The sequence below is a fragment of the Rhinoderma darwinii genome, unplaced genomic scaffold (genome assembly GCF_050947455.1).
Source record: "Rhinoderma darwinii isolate aRhiDar2 unplaced genomic scaffold, aRhiDar2.hap1 Scaffold_137, whole genome shotgun sequence".
Taxonomy (NCBI): Eukaryota; Metazoa; Chordata; class Amphibia; order Anura; family Rhinodermatidae; genus Rhinoderma; species Rhinoderma darwinii.
The window spans coordinates 29,307-56,566 of NW_027461965.1; the positions used below are offsets into that span (position 1 = coordinate 29,307).

At 45.1% G+C, this 27,260-nt stretch overlaps 1 long non-coding RNA gene across 1 annotated transcript; it reads left to right on the plus strand.

The window, feature by feature from the left end:
• The first annotated feature begins 11,267 nt into the window (after positions 1-11,267).
• LOC142699139 (uncharacterized) lies at positions 11,268-22,211 on the plus strand. Its single transcript, XR_012866020.1, has 4 exons — positions 11,268-11,364; positions 12,899-13,033; positions 20,382-20,530; positions 22,125-22,211. It is a non-coding gene; the product is annotated as an uncharacterized LOC142699139 (long non-coding RNA).
• The last annotated feature ends 5,049 nt before the right edge of the window (positions 22,212-27,260 follow it).

The window sequence follows — 27,260 nt, forward strand, 5'->3', positions numbered from 1 at the left end:
CTATGATATTACCAAAAAAAAAAAATAGCTGAAACGTAAAAAAGCTTATTTTTTTACTATTATTTTCAAACTTTATGAATGAAAATTCTAAAATGGCAAAAAGGTGGGTATAAAAACGATAAAAAAATAAACCTCCTTTGTCTACGGAAAAAACGTCGCAAAAATAACGTCGTTAGCCCAACAAATAAAAACGTTATAGCCATTTAACTAACACGTGCTAAAAAGGGCTAAACGGTGTCTGGTCCTGAAGGTGCAAAATAGCCCGGTCCTGAACTGGATAAGATCTTCTGGGGTCCTGTATCTAAGCCTACATTGTTAGGCTTAGATACGGGGTCTAACTAACAGTGTCACACATGGAGCCTGTATCTAAGCCTAACACAATGTAGGCTTAGATACAGGACCCCAGATGACATTCTTTTTATTCCTGTATAAGGGTATGTTCACACGGCCTATTTACGGACGTAATTCGGGCGTATTAACCCCCGAATTACGACCGAAATTACGGCTTGAAAGCGTTGGCAAAAATCTGCCCATTGAAAGCAATGGGCTGACGTTTGTCTGTTCACACGAGGCGTATATTTACGCGTCGCTGTCAAAAGACGGCGCGTAAATAGACCCCCGCGCCAAAGAAGTGTCATGTCACTTCTTCAGACGTAAATGGAGCCGTTTTCCATGGACTACATGGAAAACCAGCTACAGTTACGTCCGTAATGGACGCGGCGTTCAAGCGCCTGCACATGCCGTTACGGCTGAAATGACGGGGCTGTTTTCTCCTGAAAGTGTGCATGAGGCATAAGACGGGGCTGGACGAACACTAACCATCACTATGACCCTGGTACCCTCCGCCACCAGGGGCACTGGGAATAGCATACCTGGGTAACATCCAGTAGCTGACCATCGCTAATACTGTGGTGGCCACAGCGCTGGCTGTTATTATTAGGGCACGTTCAGACGTGGCAGAGTTTTTATGCTTCTAATGTTGTTGCAGATTTAGGGGAAAGTACGCAACGAATCTGCACCAATATTTGCAGTTTTGACAGGTAATTCAGACGTTGCAGAAAACACAGCGGACCTGCCACTGATTTCGGTTTTTGCATTGCAAAGGCTGAAATACTTTGTGCCATTCCACTTCTCCGCAACAGACAGTGCATGCTGCGGCCTGAAATTTCTGCACCGCTGCCTATCGTCCGCAGCGGAGTTCCCATCAATGTCTGAACTAACTTGCCTAAAAATGTGTAGAAGGCCTGATTCAGACCAACGTGGCGTTTTTGCGCAGGCAAAACACGTGGCATTTTGCCTGCGCAAAAGCCACTTACCTGCTCCGTGAGGCAGCGTCATATGCGTGGTTTTTGCGCAGCCGCCATCATTATGACACGCCATTTGGATGTTTGTAAACAGAAAAGCACGTGGTGCTTTTCTGTTTACATTCATCCTTTTGACAGCTGTTGTGCAAAACAGCCAGTTCGCACGGCGGTGCTTCCGTGCGGCAATGCGTGGTTTTCACGCGCCCATTGACTTCAATGGGTGCGTGATTCGCGCAAAACGCCGGAATATAGAACATGTCGTGAGTTATACGCAGCGGAATCACGCTGCACAAAAATCAATGACAGTCTGCACTATTTCCATAGACTTGCATAGGTCCGTGCCACACGTGTGAAAAACACGCGGGTTGCACGGACGTATATGGCGTTCGTGTAAATCCGCCCTTAGGTAGACAGCGCCACTATGATTCCGGTCCACAACGGATTGCTTCATGTCTCTGCCTAGGTCTATGTCCAAGCAAAGCGTGCAGGAGCGGAATCCCCGACCATAGTGGGATTCCACTACTCCGATAAGTTACAATAGCGCTAGGTACAGGTGGGGGAGGGGTAGTGTGTCATCTATGTAATAAAATGACTCCTCCTCACAACACAAAGTGCAGGAGGAGGAATGGTACATGAAGTACAATAACGGAGGCAGCATTAGGCTAAGTTCACACAGAGTATTTTGACGAGTTTTTTTAAGCGGAAACAGCGTTGCAAAACTCGTCAAAAACGGCCCGAAAATGCGTACCATTGATTTCAATGGGAGGCGTCGGCGTCTTTTTCCCGCGAGCAGTAAAACTGCCTTGCGGGAAAAAGAAGCGACATGCTCTATCTTCGGGCGTTTACGCCTCTGACCTCCCATTGACTTCAATGGGAGGCAGAGAAAGCGTATTTCGCGTTGTTTTATGCCCGCGGCGCTCAATTGCCGCGGGCGAAAAACGCCACAAAAAACAGATGCAAAAAACAACGCCAAAAAGGCTACGATAAACGCCGCGAAAAACATTGCAAATAAAGCCGCGAAAAAAGCCGCAAACAAAGAGGCAAAGAACGCCACAAAAAACGACAGGGAAAACGCCACGAAAGACGCAACGAAAAACCCAGAAAAAAAAACCCGCAAACAACGACGCAAAAAAAGACGCGAAAAACGACGCAAAAAAGGCTACGATAAACGCCACGGAAAACGCTGCGAAAAAGCCGCAAAAAAAGCCGCAAACAAAGAGGCAAAGAACGCCACGAAAAACAACTGGGAAAACGCCACGAAAGATGCAACGAAAAAAGCAGCAAAAATAGCCGCAAACAACGACACAAAAAAAGAAACGATAAACGACGCGAAAAAGGCTACGATAAACGCAACGGAAAACACAGCAAAAAACAAAAAAATACGCAAACAAACAAGCAAAAAACGCCAAGATAAACTAAGCGAAAAACGCCCCGAACAAAGCGGCAAACAAAAACGCAAACAAAGCCGCAAACAGCGGGAAAAATGACGCAAAAATCAACGTGCAGGGAGAGGTAAATCTGCCGCCAACTTCAAGACGGAATTTTGAGGCAGATATTCTTCCTGCAAAAAAACTCTGTGTGAACATGGCCTTAGTGGAGAGAGACATGAGATAGAAGAGGGTGGGCGAGGGTGAGGGAGACACGAAGAGGTTTATAGACCTGAAAAGAGAAAGAAAACATCAATGTGAAAACATAATGGGGGGAGAACGGTCACCATCCTTCAAGAATGTCAGCAAGAAGACAAGTCCAGTGAAGGATGTCAGCGGGGAGGAGCAGGGACAGCTCACGTGAACTCTTGGAAGGTACGTGCACGCTCATTGCAGCCTGCAAGGAGCGTGCACGGGAAAGATCAACAAACCAGAGCTGAACTGCATGTAAACAAGCTGTGCTAAACTCAAAGCAGAAATGTGCTAAGTAGAAGTTTTTTTTAAAATAATGCTTTATTTAGGTTGTCTGTATAAGGGGTAATGTATGACACAGTTTTTGAAAAAATTTTGGTATCTCGGACAACCCCTTTAAAGAGGCTCTGTCACCAGATTTTGCAGCCCCTATCTGCTATTGCAGCAGATAGGCGCTGCAATGTAGATTACAGTAACGTTTTTTATTTTTAAAAAACGAGCATTTTTGGCCAAGTTATGACCATTTTTGTATTTATGCAAATGAGGCTTTCTAAAGTACAACTGGGCGTGTTTACAGTAAAAGTACAACTGGGCGTGTTTACAGTAAAAGTACATCTGGGCGTGTATTATGTGTGTACATCGGGGCGTTTTTACTTCTTTTACTAGCTGGGCGTTGTGTATAGAAGTGAATGATGCTGACGAATCAGCATCATCCACTTCTCTTCGTTACCACCCAGCTTCTGGCAGTGCAGACACAGCCGTGTTCTCGAGAGATCACGCTGTGTCGTCCCTCACTTCCTGCCCCAGGTCCTGCATCGTGTCGGCCACATCGGCACCAGAGGCTACAGTTGATTCTGCAGCAGCATCAGCGTTTGCAGGTAAGTAGCTACATCGACTTACCTGCAAACGCCGATGCTGCTGCAGAATCAACTGTAGCCTCTGGTGCCGATGTGTCCTCGCTCGTCCAACACGATGCAGGACCTGGGGCAGGAAGTGAGTGACGTCACAGCGTGATCTCTCGAGAACACGCTGTGTCTGCACTGCCAGAAGCTGGGTGTTGTGAAGAGAAGTGGATGATACTTCTCGTCAGAACGCCCAGCTAGTAAAAGTAGTAAACACGCCCCGATGTAACACACATAATACACGTTGGACTTTTACTTTAAACACGCCCAGTTGGACTTTAGAAAGCCTCATTTGCATAAATACAAAAATGGTCATAACTTGGCCAAAAATGCTCGTTTTTAAAAATAAAAACGTTACTGTAATCTACATTGCAGCGCCGATCTGCTGCAATAGCAGATAGGGGTTGCAAAATCTGGTGACAGAGCCTCTTTATGGTAAAAGTAGAGGTTAAATCTACTTTTACCTTAAGAGAAGGTAAGTGTGTACAGTAAAAACTAAACCCAAAAACCATGGAGGAAGCTCAGTTTTCTCAAATTCAACCATTACATGGTACTTTAAATGGTGCCTAAAAAACTACAACTCCTCTCGCAAAAAAATAATCCTTCACACACCACTCCATTGACGTAAAAATAAAAAAGTTATGACTCTAGGAAGGCGAGTGACAAATGAAAAATGGCTTGTATAACCTCTTCAGGCCGAAGCCATTTTAATAGAGTTTGAGGGCTTCTTTTTTACGGGAGGCGTCGTAGTTTCTATTAGTAGCATCTAAAGTACCATACAATTCACTGGTAAACGGAAAAAAAATTATTTGCGTGCTGAAATTGGAAAAAACTGCGATCCCTTCATGGCTTTTTGGGTTTCGTTCTTACAGATTTCACCGTGCGGTAAAAATGAAAACGGAACTACATGCTGTGGCTCAATACGATTGCGGAGATACCAATTTATATAGGTTTTCTTAAATTACACTACTTTCAAAGAAAAAAAACTTTTTGGTAAATTTTTTTTATTGGTGTAGCCACATTCTAAGAGCCATACGGTTTTTATTTTTTCATCGATTGAGCGGTGTGATGCGTATTTTTTGTGGGACGAGCTCTAGTTTTTTTAGGTACCATTTTTTGGTACATGCAATTTTTTGATCACTTTTTATTACATTTTTTTTAAGAGCTAAGTTGTCCAAAAAACAGCAATTTTGGGGTTTTAAATATTTTTGGGTTCACCATGCGCGTTAAATAACGCTATATTTTAATAGTTCAGAAACAGCTATACCAATTTTGTTAACTTTTTTTTAGTTTTTACATTACTTTCGAGGAAAACTGGGAAAAGGTGTTTTATTTTAACTTTTAATTTGTTCTTTTTTCCTTACTAAAAACGATATTTCCCTTTTTTTTGCTAGGGGACATGAACCAGCGATTGTTAGATCGCTGGCACAATATACTGCAATACTAATGTATTGCAGTATATTGTCATTTCCACAGGCTTCTGTTAAAGTGCAGCTAAACGTTTAACAAACTTCTGACATGTCATAGTGACATGTCAGAAGTTTTGATTGGTGGAGGTCCAAGCACTGAGACCCCACCTATCGCTAAAAGTACGGAGCTGAAGCGCTTGGTACGGGCTCTTAGACTTTCTCCGATACATTGGTTTCCGGAAAAAGCCGAACAGACACGAAGCGGCTGAGCGCTCACACGAGAACTTCAGCTGCTTCATTCTAGCGATTAGTGGGGGTCTCAGTGCTCGTACCCCCACCAATCAAAACCTCTGACATGTCACTATGACATGTCAGAAGTTTCTTAAATGTTTAGCTACACTTTAAGCCCTGCCACATGCAGGGCTTAGGAGAGGCAGAGTGAAGGCAGTCTTGGGGGCCTTCATTAGGCCCTGGGCTGCCATGACAACCATAGTGACCCTGCGATCTCATTGCGGGTGGGGGTGACGAGCTGTCAGAGGGGACCGCCCTCTCTTTTTAACACCTCAGATGCTGCCGTCGTGATTGACCACAGCATTTGAGGGGTTAAACAGCCAGAAATCAGCGCGATCACTGTTTCTGGCCGTTAGTCCCGGATGTCATCTGTAATACACAGCTGACAGCCGCAGCGTATGGTGCACGCACAGCGCGTGAGCGCTCCATACATCACCCCTCGCACTATGACATATCTGACACAACATTTTGCGGGAAGCAGTTAAGGGGTTGAACAACAGGAACTGGTTCTTTAAGGTTATATTCACGCACAGAAGATGATTTTTTCCGGAAAACCCAAACAATTTAAAGCTCCTGACCTCTTTAGGGTCCCAATGTATTCTGCTTTCTCTCTTCTGTAATGGCTCATTCTGCTTTTACAGAAAATTCTAAACTGTGCCAGATCTGCGAGGTCCAGCGCGGGCCTCTACCTTGCTATGCCCCATGGAGTGAAATATACGTTAGCGAGGAGCTGGCGTAGATTTCCACTATAATTTATGCCACTTTTCTGGGAGAATCATAATAAATTTGTTGGCTCAGTGGCCACGCCCCTTTCTCCTCGACCACGCCCCTTTTCTACAAAAGTGTGGAAAGTGGCGCAAAAAAAGGGCAAAAATTGCAATTTGCATCAAAAATGCGACTTTTAATCCCTTTTGCGACTTTTCTACGCCTGGCGTAGAAGAGTTGATAAATGACCCCCCCCCCCCCCTTAGTGTCTTATGTCTCTGTGTTCTTCTCCTGCCTGTAGTCCTCGCCTTCCTTACAGCTGTACTAGTGACTGGACCGTGAAGTAACAATCATTACCAGATAGAACGTCAGGTCCGCTCATTGTATAATATTACAACAGAGGATGAGGAACGTTTCTTGGGAAGGTCCTTGTATAAACATTACAAGTTGTAGAGTCATTTACTGCTTCACATAAGCTGAGAGACTTTCCTCCGGTTCTGTCCAGATTTCATGGATTTCATGACTAGATGTCACATTATAAAAGCTCTTAGCTGCCATATTTGCGCTCACTTATATATAAATACCGTCAGGGCCGGCCTTAGGTTGGATGGCGCCCTGTGCGGGATTCTCTATTGCCGCCCTCCACAAACCAAAAATTAACCACATATATAGACACATACTGGAACATATATACTGCACATACATAGGAGGGACATATTTAGACAAACAGGCAAATATATATATATACACAGTCTGGAATATATACACACACACACAGACACACACACACACAGGAACATATATACTGCACATACATAGGAGGGACATATTTAGACAAACAGGCAAATATATATATATACACATTCTGGAATATATACACACACACACACACACACACACAGACACACACACACAGGAACATATATACTGCACATACATAGAGGGACATATTTAGACAAACAGGCAAATATATATATATACACATTCTGGAATATATACACACACACACACACACAGGAACATATATACAAACACAAACACACACACACACACACACACACACACACATACCCATATATACACTGTGCAGATAATGTAGTAGATGTCACCTGCAGTCCTATGTAACACCACAGATATCACACTGATAACTATACCCACACATATATACACACAGAGGCACACCTATATACACACTAACATAGAGACATATATACACATATATACACACACACACATACTGGAACATATACACACACGAACACAGAGACACATACACACACATAGACACTTACATCTCTTCTTGCTGACAGGATCACAGGTTTCTTGCACGACGGGCTGTGACGGAGCTTCCTCCTCTGCTCTTGCTCCTCTGCTCTTGTTTCCTCCGTGTGTGTAACGAGGAGGAGAGGACAGAATAGGGGCAGAGCCCAGTGGTGCCCCCTACATGCTGGGAGGGTGCAGCGCCCCGTGCACTCGTACAGGTCACACACACACCTAAGACCGTCCCTAAACATCGTCTCTTACACAGATCTCAAGTCTCTCACTGTCTATTATCCGCTCAACTGACACCAACTGACACCTGCAGTTCCATGGAGACGGCTGGTACAGAGGAGCTCTGAGGATGGGATCATTCAAAGCGTCCAATCAGAAGCTGCCAACTGGTTTGTACCACTAGGTAAAACTACAAGGGTAGGCCCGGACCAAACCAATGACAGTTTTTGTGTTTGTTTTAATAAAGCAACAAGCGGTTATATGTTATACATTTTATATATATATATCCAAAAAAGAGAACGTGAAGCAGCACTCAAATAAAGTGAATTTATTCATCCAACATGGAACCACAACGTTTCACCTCCTCTATGAAGGCATATATATATATATATATATATATATGTTAGGTAAGACTAAACGTGGACACCACAACACTACTCAGTTCTTTTCAAATCAACGGTTTACTGAAAATCACAATTTCAAACAGGCCAAATAACTACAATACAGTATTCAAATCAAGTCTCTCAGTAGCTGAGGCACTCGCCCTCGTGGGAGTCCTACCCGCTCTTGGGTGGCTGCGCCTGGCGCTCACTGACCCGGCCCGGCGGGTCTCAAGAAGGAAATGGGCCGTCTCCGCAGATCACTGTGGTGCTACCACTCACACTGCGGAATCCCCAAAGGTGGAAGCTATGCCCCTCGCCCTTTGGCTACGGCGTGAGTCCGGCGGATATATTACCGCGTGCGCCTCCGCGGGTCAGAGCGAGAGCTACTCACTACCACGCGGCATACCACCCTTACCTCTGCTTTCTGCTCCTCTGTTGATGCAGATGACGTCTTTTCCCTTGTGTCTCCTGACACCGCTGAGCTGTAGTGAATGTCCAGCTAGTCCTCCTCCAGGAACGTTGAGCCAAGGATACTTCTCCTACAAATGGTGGCAGCCTGGTCACTTTCTTGTCCCCACTCAGCTCTGCATCTTCTCTCTCTCCCAGTCCCCTCCCCTCCCTTTCCTCTTCCTGGGGTCCGCCAATTTCCCCTTCCCTCTCTCTCCGTCCGTTCTTTGGTTCCTCCTTTTTCTCTGTCCTAATGGCCTGTCTGTTTTCTCACTCCTGCTGTGTTCCACTGCCCCCCAGTGGTTTCATGTTAACTTTACGGTTTCTACACATTGTTTCTAAGACATATGTCTAACGTTTGCTGCAAGCGGCCTGACGTCACACAAACGGGGGAAAACACGAGGCCCAGAAGGGGCTGAGAGCACAAATGGACACCTAAGGCTCGTGGAGATGGTGGGGACCGGAACCTTTATAACTTCCGCGGGAGGCGAGGGGGCTGTGACCCCTATCATGTCATGAGGGTGCAGGAGGCTGGTACCCCGATTACACACATATATATATATATATATATATACACACACACACACACACAAATAAATGTGTATGGAAAGGAAATGATTTATTCCATCTCAAACAGAAAAATATTGACATTACAGATTTAGGCCCCATGCACATGACCGTAAAAACTCCCGTAATTACGGGCCCATAGACTTCTATTGGTCACGGGTACCTCCCCGTATGCTTACGGGAAGGTGCCCGTGCTGTTGAAAAAGATAGAACATGTCCTATTTCAGGCCGTAATTACGGCACGGGCAGCCAATAGAAGTCTATGGGGCTCCCGTAATTACGGGTGACTACGTGTGTGCACCCGTAAGTACGGGAGCGTTGCTAGGCGACGTCAGTAAATAGTCACTGTCCAGGGTGCTGAAAGAGTTAAACGATCGGCAGTAACTGTTTCAGCACACTGGACAGTTGCTACCGATCACAATATAGATAAAGCTGTAAAAAAATAAAAAGACGTTCATACTTACCCAGAACTCCCTGCTTCTTCCTCCAGTCCGGCCTCCTGGGATGACGTTACAGCCCATGTAACCGCTGCAGCCAAACACAGGCCAATCACTGGCTGCAGTGGTCACATGGACTGCCGCGTCATCCAGGGAGGTCGGACTGGATGTCAAGAAAGGGACGCGTCACCAAGACAACGGCCGGGCAAGTATGAATTTCTTTTACTTTTATTACGGAAAGGGCTGTCCCTTCTCTCTATCCTGCACTGATAGAGAGAAGGGGCTGCCGATTAGTGCAGTGCAATTTTGCAGTCTAAAACGTGCCCGTAAATACGGGTGGAATACGGGTCGAATACGTGTGACCAAGGACCCGTATTTATGCCAGTATTTACGGGTGGACAAAAATACGGGTCATGTGCATGGGGCCTTATGGGGTGATTTGGTTTCTTTGAAACGGCAGCACTTTAAGTCTTTTTATTTCTGTCAGCGAGTTAATTGTAAAGATAAAGATTCGCCAAATATCCACGTTTTAATGTTCTGTTAGTGTCTTCATCATACTGGACGGGTGAGATAATGTGATTGATAGAAGATAAGCGGCGGTTTCCCTATTTATGGCGGTATCACAACAGTAACCACATTGGCCTCTCACATTACTAATGAATTGCTGCGAGGCCTCCCCTCCTGAATAGTGGATGTATGTAACGTATAGGGTAAGGGCACACAGGGGGGATACGCTGCGTAAAAGTACACAGCGTATCCGCCATGGGAGCCGCAGGGAATTTCACCAGAAAAACTGCACAGAATTGTGGTGCAGTTTTTCGTTTGGAATCTCCACTGCGGAAATACTGCTAGAAAAATAAACACTTTTTTCAGATTCGTGATTTTTGCAGGCGGAATCGCAGCTTTTCCATTGCAAAAATCACAACATTTGCCTATTTATTGCGAGTTTTACCCCCCATTAAATTCAATGGAAAAAACCTGAAAGAGAAGAGCAGCGATTCCGTAGAATAAAGTGACAGGATGCGGATTAAAAAAACGCACCGCAGGTCAATTTATGAAACGGTTTCTCAGCATATTTGTTCAAATTTCATCCACTCTGCGGTTACTATAATACGCAATTAAATCCGTTTTCGAAAATCAACAGTGTTTACGCTGAGGGTATGTTCACACGCTAAAGTAAAATCGGCTGTAAAATGCGGATGTTTTTAAGGGAAAACGGCCTCTGGTTTTCAGCTGCTTCTTAAGCATCAAACATTTTTGATGCGTTTTTTTTCTTAAGCTGTTTTTTTATTGACACAATGAAAAACGGCTCCAAAAAGGACTCAAGAAGTGACATGAACTTTTTATTTCACGAAGCGTTTTTTTTTACTACAGGGTGTAATCAGGAGCGTAGCTGGGGATGGCAGGGGGGGGGGGGGGGGGCATGTGCCCGGCTATCAATGGCGGATTATCATGGTACATTGTAGTTTTGTCGCGATTTTGCCGCAAATCGCGGCAAAAAAACGCGATAAAACTGCATTGTGTATGCCCTGCAAAAGGACCTTTAGACATAAGGTCACATGACCTCATCTCTGAAGTTCTTACTATTGCTTAGAGACCTGCTGGTCACATGACCTCATCTCTGAAGTTCTTACTATTGCTTAGAGACCTGCTGGTCACATGACCTCATCTCTGAAGTTCTTACTATTGCTTAGAGACCTGCTGGTCACATGACCTCATCTCTGAAGTTCTTACTATTGCTTAGAGACCTGCTGGTCACATGACCGCAGGACTTCCAGCAGCAGCGACTCCACAGAGAAGACTGACTATGTAAGTATAAGGGGATTGATTTGTTTAATGGGACTGTATTTAGGGGTCTGGTGTGGGGACTGTATTTAGGGGAATGGTGTGGGGTCTGTATTTAGGGGTCTGGTGTGGGGTCTGTATTTAGGGGGTCTGGTGTGGGGTCTGTATTTAGGGGGCCTGGTTTGGGGACTGTATTTAGGAGGTTTGGTGTCTATTAGTTTAAGGGGTCTGTATTTAGGGGTTCAGGTCTGGGGTCTGTATCAGATTAAGGGATTTAGGGTCCGTATATTTAGGGGTCTGTGTTAGTTTAAGTGATCTGGGGTCGGTATTTAGGGGGTCTGTTTTAGTTTGAGGTCTGTGTCGGTATTTAGGGGGTCTGTATTTGGGGGTGTGGTCTGTATTTGTTTATGGGGTCTGTATTTAGGGGTCTGTATTAGTTTTGGGGTTTTTATTTAGGGGTCTGTATTAGTTTAGGGGGTCTGGTCTGAGGTCTGTATTAAGGGAGTCAGGTCTGGGGTTATTATTAGTGTAGGGGGTCAGGTCTGGTGTCCGTATTTAGGGGTCCGGTCTGAGGTCTGTATTTATTCAGGGTGCTTGTGATGGGGGTCTGTATTTGTTTAGGGGGTCTGGTCTGGGGACTGCAATAGCTTAGAAGGTCTGGGGTCTGTAGGTATTCTATAATCTAGTCTGTGGTCCAATTTTATTAGTATGAGTAAAAGGGGTTGTCCAGGCACGTGGATAGGTCATCAGTATAAAAAACGGTCTGTGTCCGCACCACCCCTTTAATGTATGGTCCTGGGCCTTGGTGTCTACATTTGTGTGTTTCTATAGGGGCTGGAAATGGCTGCAGAAGTGATGGGCAAAGATAACGCCACAGTGCCCTCTGTAGATAATGCCACAGTGCCCTCTGTAGATAATGCCACAGTGCCCTCTGTAGATAATGCCACAGTGCCCTCTGTAGATAATGCCACAGTGCCCTCTGTAGATAATGCCACAGTGCCCTCTGTAGATAATGCCACAGTGCCCTCTGTAGATAATGCCACAGTGCCGTCTGTAGATAATGCCACAGTGCCGTCTGTAGATAATGCCCGTTGAGTTGGGCGATTTATCTACAGGGGGGGCTATATACTGGGGTTGGCTGTCTGTGGAGCACTATATACAGGGTGGGCTATATCTACAGGGGGCTATATCTACAGGGGGCTATCTGTGGAGCACTAAATACAGGGGTGGGTTATATCTACAAGGGGGGCTATATACAGGGTTGGGCTATACGTGGAGCACTATATACAGGGGTGGGCTATCTGTAGAGCACTATAGGGGGAGCTATATGTGGGACACTATACAGAGGTGGGCTATATGGGGGCACTATCTACAGGGGGCTCTATGGGGGGCACTATCTACAGGGTACTCTATGGTAGGCACCATCTACAGGGGGCACAGTGTGTGTGTGTGTGGGACATGGTGTATGGTGCTATTATAATTAGAGGTGCAGTGTATGGCGCTATTATATTTAGGGGCGTAGTGTGTGGTATAATGAGAACTTTATCTTTGTTTATAGGTGTAGAAATGTAGGAAAAGTGAGAAGCTGAAGACATCTGAGAAGCAAACTGCAGAAATGGGTTGTGACCGGGAGAAGTCATCATAGAGGTCTGGACCGGATGGAGAAAAAGATCTAGAATCTGAGACGTCACCGGTGAGTCACTTAATGTAAATGTTCATTCTGCCTCTAATCAGCACTGTAGTCACTGTATGATTTGCAGCGAGATGATGGGTGGTGTGATTTTTTTTTTTTATGAAACAGCATCTCCCAGCATATCTTTACCATTGTTCGGACCATGCTGGGAGCTGGAAACAATTTAGTGTGAACCTATACGTCAGGGGTTGCACTAAATTGAGCTGTATTTGTGCTGGTGCTTTAGTATTATCTACAGAGGGCACTGTGGCATTATCTACAGAGGGCACTGTGGCATTATCTACAGAGGGCACTGTGGCATTATCTACAGAGGGCACTGTGGCATTATCTACAGAGGGCACTGTGGCATTATCTACAGAGGGCACTGTGGCATTATCTACAGAGGGCACTGTGGCGTTATCTACAGAGGGCACTGTGGCGTTATCTACAGACGGCACAGTGGCGTTATCTACAGACGGCACAGTGGCTTTATCTACAGAGGGCACAGTGGCATTATCTACAGAGGGCAATGTGGCATTATCTACAGAGGGCACTGTGGCATGATCTACAGAGGGCACTGTGGCATGATCTACAGAGGGCACGGTGGCATTATCTACAGAGGGCACTGTGGCATTATCTACAGAGGGCACTGTGGAATTATCTACAGAGGGCACTGTGGCATTATCTACAGAGGGCACTGTGGCATTATCTACAGAGGGCACTGTGGCATTATCTACAGAGGACACTGTGGCATTATCTACAGAGGGCACTGTGGCATTATCTACAGAGGGCACTGTGGCATTATCTACAGAGGGCACTGTGGCATTATCTACAGAGGGCACTGTGGCATTATCTACAGAGGGCACTGTGGCATTATCTACAGAGGACACTGTGGCATTATCTACAGAGGGCACTGTGGCATTATCTACAGAGGGCACTGTGGCACGGTCTAAAAAGGGACTGCCCAATCTTGACATGTGTCTGCCAAACGCTGCCAACTGAGCCGCCGGACTGCATTTAGCGACACAAACTGGAAAACTGAATTGTTGAAATAAGCACGTGGAGAAATATCTAAAAATGTTAAACCTAGCGGTATTATTATAGTAATGTAGTAGTATTATTATAGTAATGTAGTATTATTATGATAGTAATATAGTGTTATAGTAGATCAAATAACTAATTGATTGACAATTTTGCATTGTATCAAATTTGAAAGTAATGTGGCCCGTCAACTTCCCATTTTTTCTATATGCGGCCCACTTACCCGGCCGAGTTTGAGACCCCTCGGATAGACAGTGAGAACAGTATACAGGGAATATAGGACATACGATGAGGCTAGTATACAGGGAATATAGGACATACAGTGAGGACAGTATACAGGGAATATAGTACATATAGTGAGGACTGTATACAGGGAATGTAGGACAGACAGTGAGAACAGTATACAGGGAATATAGGACATACAGTGAGGACAGTATACAGGGAATATAGTACATATAGTGAGGACTGTATACAGGGAATGTAGGACAGACAGTGAGAACAGTATACAGGGAATATAGTACATATAGTGAGGACTGTATACAGGGAATGTAGGACAGACAGTGAGAACAGTATACAGGGAATATAGGACATACGATGAGGCTAGTATACAGGGAATATAAGACATACAGTGAGGACAGTATACAAGGCATATAGGACATTAAATGAGGTCAATATACTGGGAGTATAATATAGTACATACAGTGAGGACAATATACAGGGAATATAGGACATACAGTGAGGACAGTATACAAGGCATATAGGACATTAAATGAGGACAATATACATGGAATATAGGACATACAATGAGCCTAGTATACAGGGAATATAGGACATACAGTGAGGACAGTATGCTGGGAATATAGGACATGCAATGAGCCTAGTATACAGGGAATATAGGACATACAGTGAGGACAGTATACTGGGAATATAGGACATACAGTGAGGATAGTATACAGAAAATGTAGGACATACTGTGAGGAAAGTATACTGGGAGTATAATAAATATATAGTGAGGACAGTATTAAGGACATACAGTGAGGACAGTATACAGGGAATATAGGACATACAGTGAGGACAATATACATGGAATATAGGACATACAATGTGCCTAGTATACAGGGAATATAGGACATACAGTGAGGACAGTATGCTGGGAATATAGGACATACAATGAGCCTAGTATACAGGGAATATAGGACATACAGTGAGGACAGTATACTGGGAATATAGGACATACAGTGAGCATAGTATACAGAAAATGTAGGACATACTGTGAGGAAAGTATACTGGGAATATAGTACATGTAGTGAGGACAGTATACAGGGAATATAGGACATACAGTGAGGACAGAATACAGGGAATATAAGACATACAGTGAGGACAATATACGGAGAATATAAGACATACAGTGAGGACAGTATACTGGGAAAAAGTACATAGCGTGAGGACAGTATACAGGGAATATAGGACATACAGTGGGGGCAATATACAAAGTATATAGGACATACAGTAAGGACAGTATACAGGCATATAGTACATATAGTGAGGACAGTGTACTGGAAATATAGTACATATAGTGAGGACAGTATACTGGGAATATAGGACATACAGTGAGGACAGTATACAGAGAATATAATACATATAGTGGGGACAGTATACAGGGAATATAAGACATACAGTGAGGACAGTATACTGGGAAAAAGTACATAGCGTGAGGACAGTATATAGGGAATATAGGACATACAGTGGGGGCAATATACAAAGTATATAGGACATACAGTAAGGACAGTATACAGGGCATATAGTACATATAGTGAGGACAGTATACCGGAAATATAGTACATATAGTGAGGACAGTATACTGGGAATATAGGACATACAGTGAGGACAGTATACAGGGAATATAGGACATACAGTGAGGACAGAATACTGGGAATATAGGACATACAGTGAGGACAGAATACTGGGAATATATGACATACAGTGAGGATAGTATACAGAAAATATAGGACATACTTGAGGAAAGTATACTGGGAATTTAGTACATATAGTGAGGACAGTATACTGGGAATATAGTACATGTAGTGAGGACAGTATACAAGGAATATAGTACATATAGTGAGGACAGAATACAGGGAATATAAGACATACAGAGAATACAATATAAAGAGAATATAGTACATACAGTAAGGACAGCATACAGGGAATATAGGACATACAGTGAGGACAGCATACAGGGAATCCAGGACATACAGTAATGGCAGGATACTGGGAATTTAGTACATATGAGGACAGTATACAGGGAATATAGGACATACAGTGCGTACAGTATACAGGGAATATAGGACATACAGTGCAGACAGTATACAGAAAATATAGGATATATAGTGAGGACAGTATACTGGGAATATAATACATATAGTGAGGACAGTATACAGGGAATATAATACATACAGTGAGGACAGTATACTGGGAAAAAAGTACATAGTGTGAGGAAAGTATACAGGGAATATAGGACATCCAGGGAGGACAGTATACTGGGAATATAGAACATACAGTAAGGATAATATACAGAGATTATACTATATACAGTGAGGAGAATATACAGAGAATATAGTACATACAGTAAGGACAATATACTGGAAATATAGGACATACAGTGGGGACAGGATAGTGGGAATTTAGTACGTATAGTGAGGACAATATACCGGGAATATAGTACATATAGTGAGTATAGTATACAGGGAATATAGGAAATACAGTGAGGATACGATACTGGAAATATAGTACATATAGTGAGGACAGTATACAGGGAATATAGGAGATACAGTGAGGAAAGTATACTGGGAATATAGTACATGTAGTGAGGACAGTATACAGGGAATATAGGAGATACAGTGAGGACAGGATACTGGGAATTTAGTACATATAGTGAGGACAATATACAGGGAATATAAGACATATAGTGAGGACAGTATACAGGGAATATAAGACATACAGTGAGGACAGTATACAGGGAATATAAGACATACAGTGAGGACAGTATACAGGGAATATAAGACATACAGTGAGGACAGTATTATGTTTTATTTTGTTTCAGCTAATTGTCAGAGAAAAGAATGTACTTAGAAACTCCTTTATCGGAGATGAAGACGGCCTGCAGGGGACTAGATCACGAGAAGTCACATTTTACTGTGTTTCCAACGAATATCAGTCTAGAAATGTCTATAAGTCCCCATCACATCACGTTTTTAGCCTCCACTTAATGTATATGCCAGGAACAGCTCCCGACATATACGTTAAACATAGACAGTGACCGATACTAAACAGTGGCATCTGCCAAGCATAGACTACAATAGCGTACGTTAAATGTATGCGTCATTATCTCTCATGACACCTTTCAAGACATATACGTTAAACGGATGCCATAATAGCCTATAGGTGAGGGATGCCACTGTTAGGCATCTGTCACAGGCATCTGACTCCCATCGACGGATCAATTTAACATATACATGTCATGAAAATCTATTGTAAATCCTATGACGTATACATAAAACGGAGGCCTGTGACGTATACTATATAGTGGTATACGTCACCCATAGTCTTCCATGCTTAAAAACATATACCACGCATTGTACATTTCTTGAGGGATTCCGTTGTATGGAATAACGTATACCAGCCTGACTTAGGCCAAAAGGACACTTTATTTTTACCCCTGTCGGTCTAGTGGAGACCTATGGACACTTTACTGTGGAGATTGGGACAGATCAACTAAACGTTGGGCTAAAAAGTGATCAATATCATGTCAAAATCTGTCAATTACAATATATGTGTAACACCCCTTTGGGCCGACCTCTGTAGGCAGGGTGTATTGTAGTTCTCACCTCACTATGGCGCAGTGCCTCCACCCAAATCTTGCTAGGAGCTCTATACGAAAGCAGGAGGGTCTTCCTCTTCTGCCAGGGGTCGACGCGGGAAACCCCCACATTTGCTCAGTACACACTCACAAGCGGTTATGGTGAAACTACTCAACCGTTTTATTTAGGGAAAGGTAAACAAGGGCGATCTAAATAAAAATGATGCAAATAAAGAAATAAAGCACAAATGACATAACAGTTACAGTTCTGTGTGATTGACCCCCTAGTGGTGGGCATGGGCTATATGCCAGTCCTGGCTGGTACAACACATATCAATATTCCCAGAAATGTTATGGGCAGGGGCGTAGCTAGGGGGGGGCAGGCGGGGCACATGCCCCGGGCGCAGCTCAGAGTGGGGCGCCAGCGCCACCTCCTCCTGCACTATAATTGTACCTGTGTCGCAAGGACACAGGTACAATTAGAAGCAATGAATGACCGGGCACGTTCCGTGCCCGGCCATTCAGCGCCTTTCCACGAATGAAGCAACTGGTACCTTTTGTACCAGTGAAGCTTCCGTCGATGAAAGACGCTGACTGACTGACAGGGAAAGTCATCCGTCCCAGCCAATCAGCGCCTTTCATAGATGCTGTGTTCAACCCCCTGGAGACCTGCGCAGAATAGCGCAGGTCTCCATGGCTGCCGGACGGCGTGGGAGCGGGAATAAGGTGAGTTTAAATATTTTTTATTTTTTAAAACTGTAATAGACGTGTGTGTCTGTATCTGCGGGGGGACTATATCTACAGGGGGACTATATCTACAGGGGGCTATATCTACAGGGGGTGGGCTATATCTACAGGGGGGCTATATACTGGGGTGGGCTATCTACAGGGGGACCATATCTACAGGGGGACCATATCTACAGGGGGTGGGCTATATACAGGTGGACTATATCTACAGGGGGGCTATATACTGGGGTGGGCTATCTACAGGTGGACTATATCTACAGGGGCTGGGCTATATACAGGGGGACTATATCTACAGGGGGGCTATATACTGGGGTGGACTATCTATGGAGCACCATATACAGGGGTGGGCTATAGCTACAGCGGGGCTATATAGTATATAGCTCCCTGTAAATATAGCCCACCCCTGTAGATATAGCCCACCCCTTTAGATATAGCCCACCCCTGTAGATATAGCCCACCCCTGTGTATAGACCAGCCCTGTAGATATGGTCCCCCTGTAGATAGCCCACCCCTGTAGATATAATCCCCCTGTAGATATAGCCCGCCCCTGTAGATATAGCCCACCCCTTTAGATATAGCCCACCCCTGTAGATATAGCCCACCCCTGTGTATAGACCAGCCCTGTAGATATGGTCCCCCTGTAGATAGCCCACCCCTGTAGATATAATCCCCCTGTAGATATAGCCCGCCCCTGTAGATATAGCCCACCCCTGTAGATATAGCCCACCCCTGTAGATATAGCCCACCCCTGTAGATATAGCCCAGCCCTGTAGATATGGTCCCCCTGTAGATATGGTTCCCCTGTAGATAGCCCACCCCTGTAGATATAGTCCCCCTGTAGATATAGTCCCCCTGTAGATATAGCCCACCCCTGTACATATAGCCCACCCCTGTGTAGAGCCCACCCCTGTGTATAGCCCAGGCCTGTAGATATGGTCCCCCTGTAGATATGGTCCCCCTGTAGATATGGTCCCCCTGTAGATAGCCCACCCCTGTAGATATAGTCCCCCTGTAGATATAGCCCACCCCTGTATATAGTCCCCCTGTAGATATAGCCCACCCCTGTATATAGTATCCCACAAATAGCTCCCCCTATAGTGGTCCACAGAAAGCCCACCCCTGTATATAGTGCTCCACAGATAGCCCACCCCTGTATATACTATATACAAGGGTGGGCTATCTGTGGAGCACTATATACAGGGGTGGACTATCTAGTGGAGTACTATATACAAGGGTGGACTATATGTACAAGGGGGGCTATCTGTGAAACACTATATACAGGGATGGACTATATGTGGAGCACTATATACAGGGGTGGGCTATATCTACAGGGGGGCTACATACATGGTTGGGCTATATGTGGAGTACTATATACAGTGGTGGGCTATATCTACAGGGGGCTATATACAGGGGTGGGCTATCTGTAGAGCACTATAGGGGGAGTTATTTGTGGGACACTATATACAGGGGTGGTCTATATGGGGGCACTATCTACAGGGGCTCTATGGCAGGCACTATCTACAGGGGGCTCTATGGCAGGCACTATCTACAGGGGGCACAGTGTGTGTGTGTGTGTGTGTGTGTGTGTGTGTGTGTGTGTGTGTGTGTGTGTGTGTGTGTGTGACACGGTGTATGGTGCTATTATAATTAGAGGTGCAGTGTATGGCGCTATTATATTTAGGGGCGTAGTGTGTGGTATAATGATAACTTTATATTTATTTATAGGTGCAGAAATGTTGGAAAAGTGAGAAGCTGAAGACATGTGAGCGGCAAACTGCAGAAATGGGCTGTGATCGGGAAAAGTCATCATAGAGGTCTGGACCGGATGGAGAAAAAGAACTAGAATCTGAGATGTCACCGGTGAGTCACTTAATGTAAGTGTTTATTCTGCCTCTAATCAGTACTGTAGTCGCTGTATGATCTGCAGTGAGATGATTATGATAGGATTTATTTTTTGTGAAACGGCATCTCCCAGCATATCCTTATCATTGTTTGGGCTATGCTGGGAGCTGTAGTTTTACGCCGTACACACCTATACGGCAGGGGTTGCACTAAATTGAGCTGTATTTGTGCTGGTGTTTTATATATGTAGTGAGCTTGGTTCTGGTGTTGTGTATAGAACCATATTGCTTGTAAAATGTACAAATGTTTTTATGCTCGCGATTGGTAGAGAAAAGAAACACGGCGAGGGGGAAGGAGATGTCGGGAAAGAGGTTGGTGGGGGGGCGCCAAACTGAATCTTTGCCCCGGATGCTGGAGAACATAGCTACGCCTCTGGTTATGGGGATAACAAAGGGTTAGGATACTGTCTTCACCAAACATATACAGTATATCACCCACACTTATACTGCTGGTGATAGCCGGCACGCGCTTATACTGCTGGTGATAGCTATAGGGGTCGCAGTGGTCGCAATTGCGACCGGGCCCCGAAGCCAGGGGGCCCATGGACCCCCGCACCACATCAATAAAAAGTTACTATAGTAACTCGGGCCGCGGGCCCCTGTTACTATAGTAACATACTTTACTTACCTTCCTGGTTCCGGATCGCAGCGGAGGTCCTGACGTCAAGCGCTGTGCGCAGCGCATGACGTCACAGCGCTATGCGCCGCGCACAGCATCGAGACGACAGAACTCCCGCCGCGGCCGAAGAGGAAGGTAAGGTTAGCCCTGACTGGCGGGGTCCGACTCCCGGGACCCGCCAATCAGCTGTTTTGAAGGGGCCGCAGCACTCGTACGAGAGCTGCTCCCCTTCATTCCTGTCACTTCATTCCGGTTACACTGTGAATCCGTGTCGGCGATTCACAGTGTGAGCGAGTAGTGAAATGAAGGGGAAGCAGTTCTCGTACGAGTGCTGCGGCCCCTTCAAAACAGCTGATTGGCGGGTCCCGGGAGACACATCAGCTATTGATGGCCTATCCTGAGGATAGGCCATCAATGTTTAGGGACTGCACAACCCCTAAGCCTACGATGTAGCAGGCTTAGGGGGCCCATGAGACAGGATCACAGATTGTGTGATCCTGTCTGCTGGGCCCTGTATCTAAGCCAATCACATGGTAGGCTTAGATACATGGCCCATGTGTGATCCTGTCTGATTTGCCCTGTATATAAGCCAATCACATGGTAGGCTTAGATACATGGCCCATGTGTGATCCTGTCTTATGGGCCCTGTATCTAAGCCTACCACACTGTAGGTTTAGATACAGGGCCCCAGTACACAGTAATCTTATACTGTATAAGATTACTGTCTGCTGGACCCTGTATCTAAGCCTACGTTGTGGTAGGTTTAGATACAGGGCCCCAGTACACAGTAATCTTATACTGTATAAGATTACTGTCTGCTGGACCCTGTATCTAAGCCTACGTTGTGGTAGGCTTAGATACAGGGTCCCACAGACAGTATCACACATGGGCCCTGTATCTAAGCCTAACACGTGTTACTAATCGTTTTTCTTGTGTGTTTTCTCACAGGTTCGGTCGTTGGACTACGTCGGATTCCAGGACTACTTCGATGACAACTTTTTTTTTTATTATCAATAAAATGGTTAATAAGGGCTGTGTGGGTTTTTTTTTTATTTCAATAAAATATTTTTTCTATGTCTTTGTGTTTTTTTTTTAACTATATTACTACCGCCTTAGTAATGGCCGCCGGCTGATTGACAGCATCCATTGCTAAGGCGCGGCTTAGTGTTAGCCGATGCAGAGGCTAACACTAACCCTTTTTATTACCCCGGTACCCACCGCCACCAGGGGTGCTGGGAAGAGCCGGGTACGATCCAGTACCTGACCATCTGTAGTGATGGTCGGCCGCAGGCTGGTAGTATCAGGAGGGGAAAGGCCAAAAACAGTGGCCCTTCCTACCCTGGTGATGCTAGGCTGCTGCTGCTTTATTGTATCTGGCTGGTTATGAAAAATGGGGGGGACCCCACGTCATTTAAAAAAAAATAATAATAATAATAATTGGAAAGAACGATGTGGGGTCCCCCCCAATTTTCATAACCAGCCAGATACAACACAGCAGCAGCAGGCAGCATTACAAGGGTGGGAAGGGCCACTGTTTTTGGCCTTCCCCAGCCTAATACTACCAGCCTGCGGCCACCCCGGTGCCTGCCCGTCACTACAGATGGTCGGGTACTGGTTCGTACTGCTGGTGGTGGTGGGTACCGGGGTAATAATGGGGGTTAGTGTGTGATACTGTCTGCTGGGCCACTGTATCTAATCCTATCATGTGTGATACTGCCTTCTGAGCCACTGTATCTAATCCTATCATGTGTGATACTGTCTGCTGAGCCACTTTATCTAATCCTATCCATAGTTTATAGGGTCGTAGTGCTATAGATATGCTATGCTGTCTCATATACACACTTTTTTTTGGGCGGACACATATGTATTGGGGCCATTTCCCTGACATTTTAAGCCCTCGGTATGTTCACACGGCAGCGTCTGTTACGGCTGAAATTACTGTGCTGTTTTCAGGAGAAAACAGCACTGTAATTTCAGCCATAATGGCATGTGCAGACGTCTTTCGCTGCGTTCATTACGGACGTAATTGGAGCTGTTTTTCTATGGAGTCCATGGAAAACGGCAACATTTACATATGAAGAAGTGGCAGGCACTTCTTTGACGCGGGCGTCTTTTTTACGCGCCGCCTTTTGACAGTGGCGCGTAAAAAAAAATGACCGTCGGCACAGAACATCGTAAGACCCATTCAAATGAATGGGCAGATGTTTGCCAACGCTTTTGAGCCGCATTTTCGGACGTAATTCAATGCTAAAACGCCCGAATTACGTCCGTAAATAGTGTGTGTGAACCCAGCCTTAGTGACACCCCCGGCTGCTAGTGCTGCATTGTTGGGTCACTTAGGAGACCCAGCGATGCAGCTGAAAGCTGCGGGACCGTCGGCCATGAGAAGTTTGCGGGGGGGGCCCAGTTAGAATTTTTGCATCGGGGCCCATGAGCCATTAGCTACGCCCCTGGGCATGCGCTTATACTGCTGGTGATAGCCGGCACGCGCTTATACTGCTGGTGATAGCCGGCACGCGCTTATACTGCTGGTGATAGCCGGCACTCGCTTATACTGCTGGTGATAGCCGGCACACGCTTATACCGCTGGCGATAGCCGGCACGCGCTTATACTGCTGGTGATAGCCGGCGCGCGCTTATACTGCTGGTGATAGCCGGCGCGCGCTTATACTGCTGGTGATAGCCGGCACGCACTTATACAGCTGGTGATAGCCGGCACGCGATTATACTGCTGGTGATAGCCGGCACGCGCTTATACTGCTGGTGATAGCCGGCACGCGCTTATACTGCTGGTGGTAGCCGGCACGCGCTTATACTGCTGGTGATAGCCGGCACGCACTTATACTGCTGGTGATAGCCGGCACGCACTTATACTGTTACTGTCACATTATAATGTTACTAATGGCTGCAGTAATGCAATGAACACAGTCCAAACATTGGGGCCCTGTTGCCGCGGACGTTGGTGCGCTTTTCTGTAACTGTTGGTGCACTTAATTACTGGAATTCCTCTCAAGAACAGTTCTCTCACTAAGTCCTCAATATCAGCACAATAAGTTCCAGCAATGTGTACTCACTACTTCTTGCAGCAAAGATGATATTTCCCCGGGATCCAGCTCGGGGCCGCAGCGTTCAGACGCGTGGAAGACAATGGAGTGGCAGGCAAAATCCTGCAGTGCTGCAGAGCAGGGAACCTCCCTGGAATCAGGCTGTTTTGCAGAGGGGATGCTGCTGCAGCATTTCTTCCTCTCATACAGTGAGCTGCTGGGCTGTCAGGACTGTCTCTGGGTCTCTGTGCTGTGTGCCCCAGTGCAGGACTCTCTACTCTCTGCAATGCACTCACAGTCTCCCTATCTCCTGACTATGTGTCTCTCCCAAAAATGGCCACTGTCTCTCCTCCCTGCCCAGCCTTGTCCCACAAGCCCCTGCTCAGCCAATCAGTGCTCCCCTCTCCTGCTCCTCTCCTAGGCTGCAGGGGTATAGAGAAGCAAGTGTTGCTGGGACATGTAGTCCACTGCACTTCAGAAGAAGAGGTGCTAATGTCTGTTGATGTGAGTCCCTGCTTGACATTAACTGCAGCATCCTCTATACACAATGCTTTCTCTGCAGGTGTTACATATATATTGGGGAATTTATCCAGGGAGCCTTTTATCTACAGGGATCATAAGGGTGTGGAAAAGTCATAGGTGTATTAATCTGCAGAATATATCACTGTGTAACTGTCAGGAGGTAGAGGAGCAATGTTCTGCAGATCCCTAGAGAAGTCAGTTGTGTAATAATCTGCAGAATATATCACTATGTATCTATTAACAGGTAGGGAGGACAGAGCAATATTCTGCAGATCTCTAGAGAGCTCAGTGGTGTAATAATCTGCAGAATATATCACTATGTATCTATTAACAGGTAGAGAGGACAGAGCAATGTTCTGCAGATCTCCAGAGAGGTCAGTGGTGTAATAATCTGCAGAATATATCACTATTTATCTGTCAGGAGGTAGAGGAGCAATGTTCTGCAGATCTCTAGAGAGGTCAGTGGTGTAATAATCTGCAGAATATATCACTATGTATCTGTCAGGAGGTAGAGGAGCAATGTTCTGCAGATCTCTAGAGAGGTCAGTGGTGTAATAATCTGCAGAATATATCACTGTGTATCTGTCAGGAGGTAGAGGAGCGATGTTCTGCAGATCTCCAGAGAGGTCAGTGGTGTAATAATCTGCAGAATATATCACTATATATCTGTCAGGAGGTAGAGGAGCAATGTTCTGCAGATCTCTAGAGAGGTCAGTGGTATAATAATCTGTAGAATATATCACTGTGTATCTGTCAGGAGGTAGAGGAGCAATGTTCTGCAGATCTCTAGAGAGGTCAGTGGTGTCATAATCTGCAGAATATATCACTGTGTATCTGTCAGTAGGTAGAGAGGACAGAGCAAAGTTCTGCAGATCTCCAGAGAGGTCAGTGGTGTAATAATCTGCAGAATATATCACTATGTATCTGTCAGGTTGTAGAGGAGCAATGTTCTGCAGATCCCTAGAGATGTCAGTGGTGTAATAATCTGCAGAATATATCACTATGTATCTTTCAGGAGGTAGAGGAGCAATGTTCTGCAGATCTCCAGAGATGTCAGTGGTGTAATAATCTGCAGAATATATCACTATGTATCTGTCAGGAGGTAGAGAGGACAGAGCAATGTTCTGCAGATCTCCAGAGAGGTCAGTGGTGTAATAATCTGCAGAATATATCACTATGTATCTGTCAGGAGGTAGAGGAGCAATTTTCTGCAGATCTCCAGAGAGGTCAGTGGTGTAATATTCTGCAGATTACATCACTATGTATCTGGCAGGAGGTAGAGAGGAGAGAGGAATGTTCTGCAGATCTTTAGAGAGGTCAGTGGTGTAATAATCTGCAGAATATATTACTATTTATCTGTCAGGAGGTAGAGGAATAATGTTCTGCAGATCTCCAGAGAGGTCAGTGGTGTAATAATCTGCAGAATATATCACTATATATCTGTCAGGAGGTAGAGAGGACAGAGCAATGTTCTTCAGATCTCCAGAGAGGTCAGTGGTGTAATATTCTGCAGAATACATAACTATGTATCTGTCAGGAGGTAGAGGAGCAATGTTCTGCAGATCTCCAGAGAAGTCAGTGGTGTAATAATCTGCAGAATATATCACTATGTATCTGGCAGGAGGTAGAGAGGAGAGAGGAATGTTCTGCAGATCATTAGAGAGATCAGTGGTGTAATAATCTGCAGAATATATCACTATATATCTGGCAGGAGGTAGAGAGGAGAGAGGAATGTTCTGCAGATTTCTAGAGAAGTCAGTGGTGTAATAATCTGCAGAATATATCACTATGTATCTGTCAGGAGGTAGAGGAGCAATGTTCTGCAGATCTCCGGAGGGGTCAGTGGTGTAATAATCTGCAGAATATATCAATATGTATCTGTCAGGAGGTAGAGGAGCAATGTTCTGCAGATCTCTAGAGAGGTCGGTGGTGTAATAATCTGCAGAATATATCACTATGTATCTGTCAACAGGTAGAGAGGACAGCGCAATGTTCTGCAGATGTCTAGGGAGGTCAGTGGTGTAATAATCTGCAGAATATATCACTATGTATCTATCAACAGGTAGCGAGGACAGAGCAATATTCTGCAGATCTCTAGAGAGGTCAGTGGTGTAATAATCTGCAGAATATATCACTATGTATCTGTCAGGATGTAGAGGAGCAATGTTCAGCAGATCTCCAGAGAGGTCAGTGGTGTAATAATCTGCAGAATATATCACTATGTATCTATCAACAGGTAGAGAGGACAGAGCAATGTTCTGCAGATCTCCAGAGAGGTCAGTGGTGTAATAATCTGCAGAATATATCACTATGTATCTGTCAGGAGGTAGAGGAGCAATGTTCTGCAGATCTCTAGATAGGTCAGTGGTGTAATAATCTACAGAATATATCACTATCTATCTGTTAGGAGGTAGAGGAGCAATGTTCTGCAGATCTCCAGAGAGGTCAGTGGTGTAAAAATCTTCAGAATATTGCACTATGTATCTGTCAGGAGGTAGAGGAGCAATGTTCTGCAGAT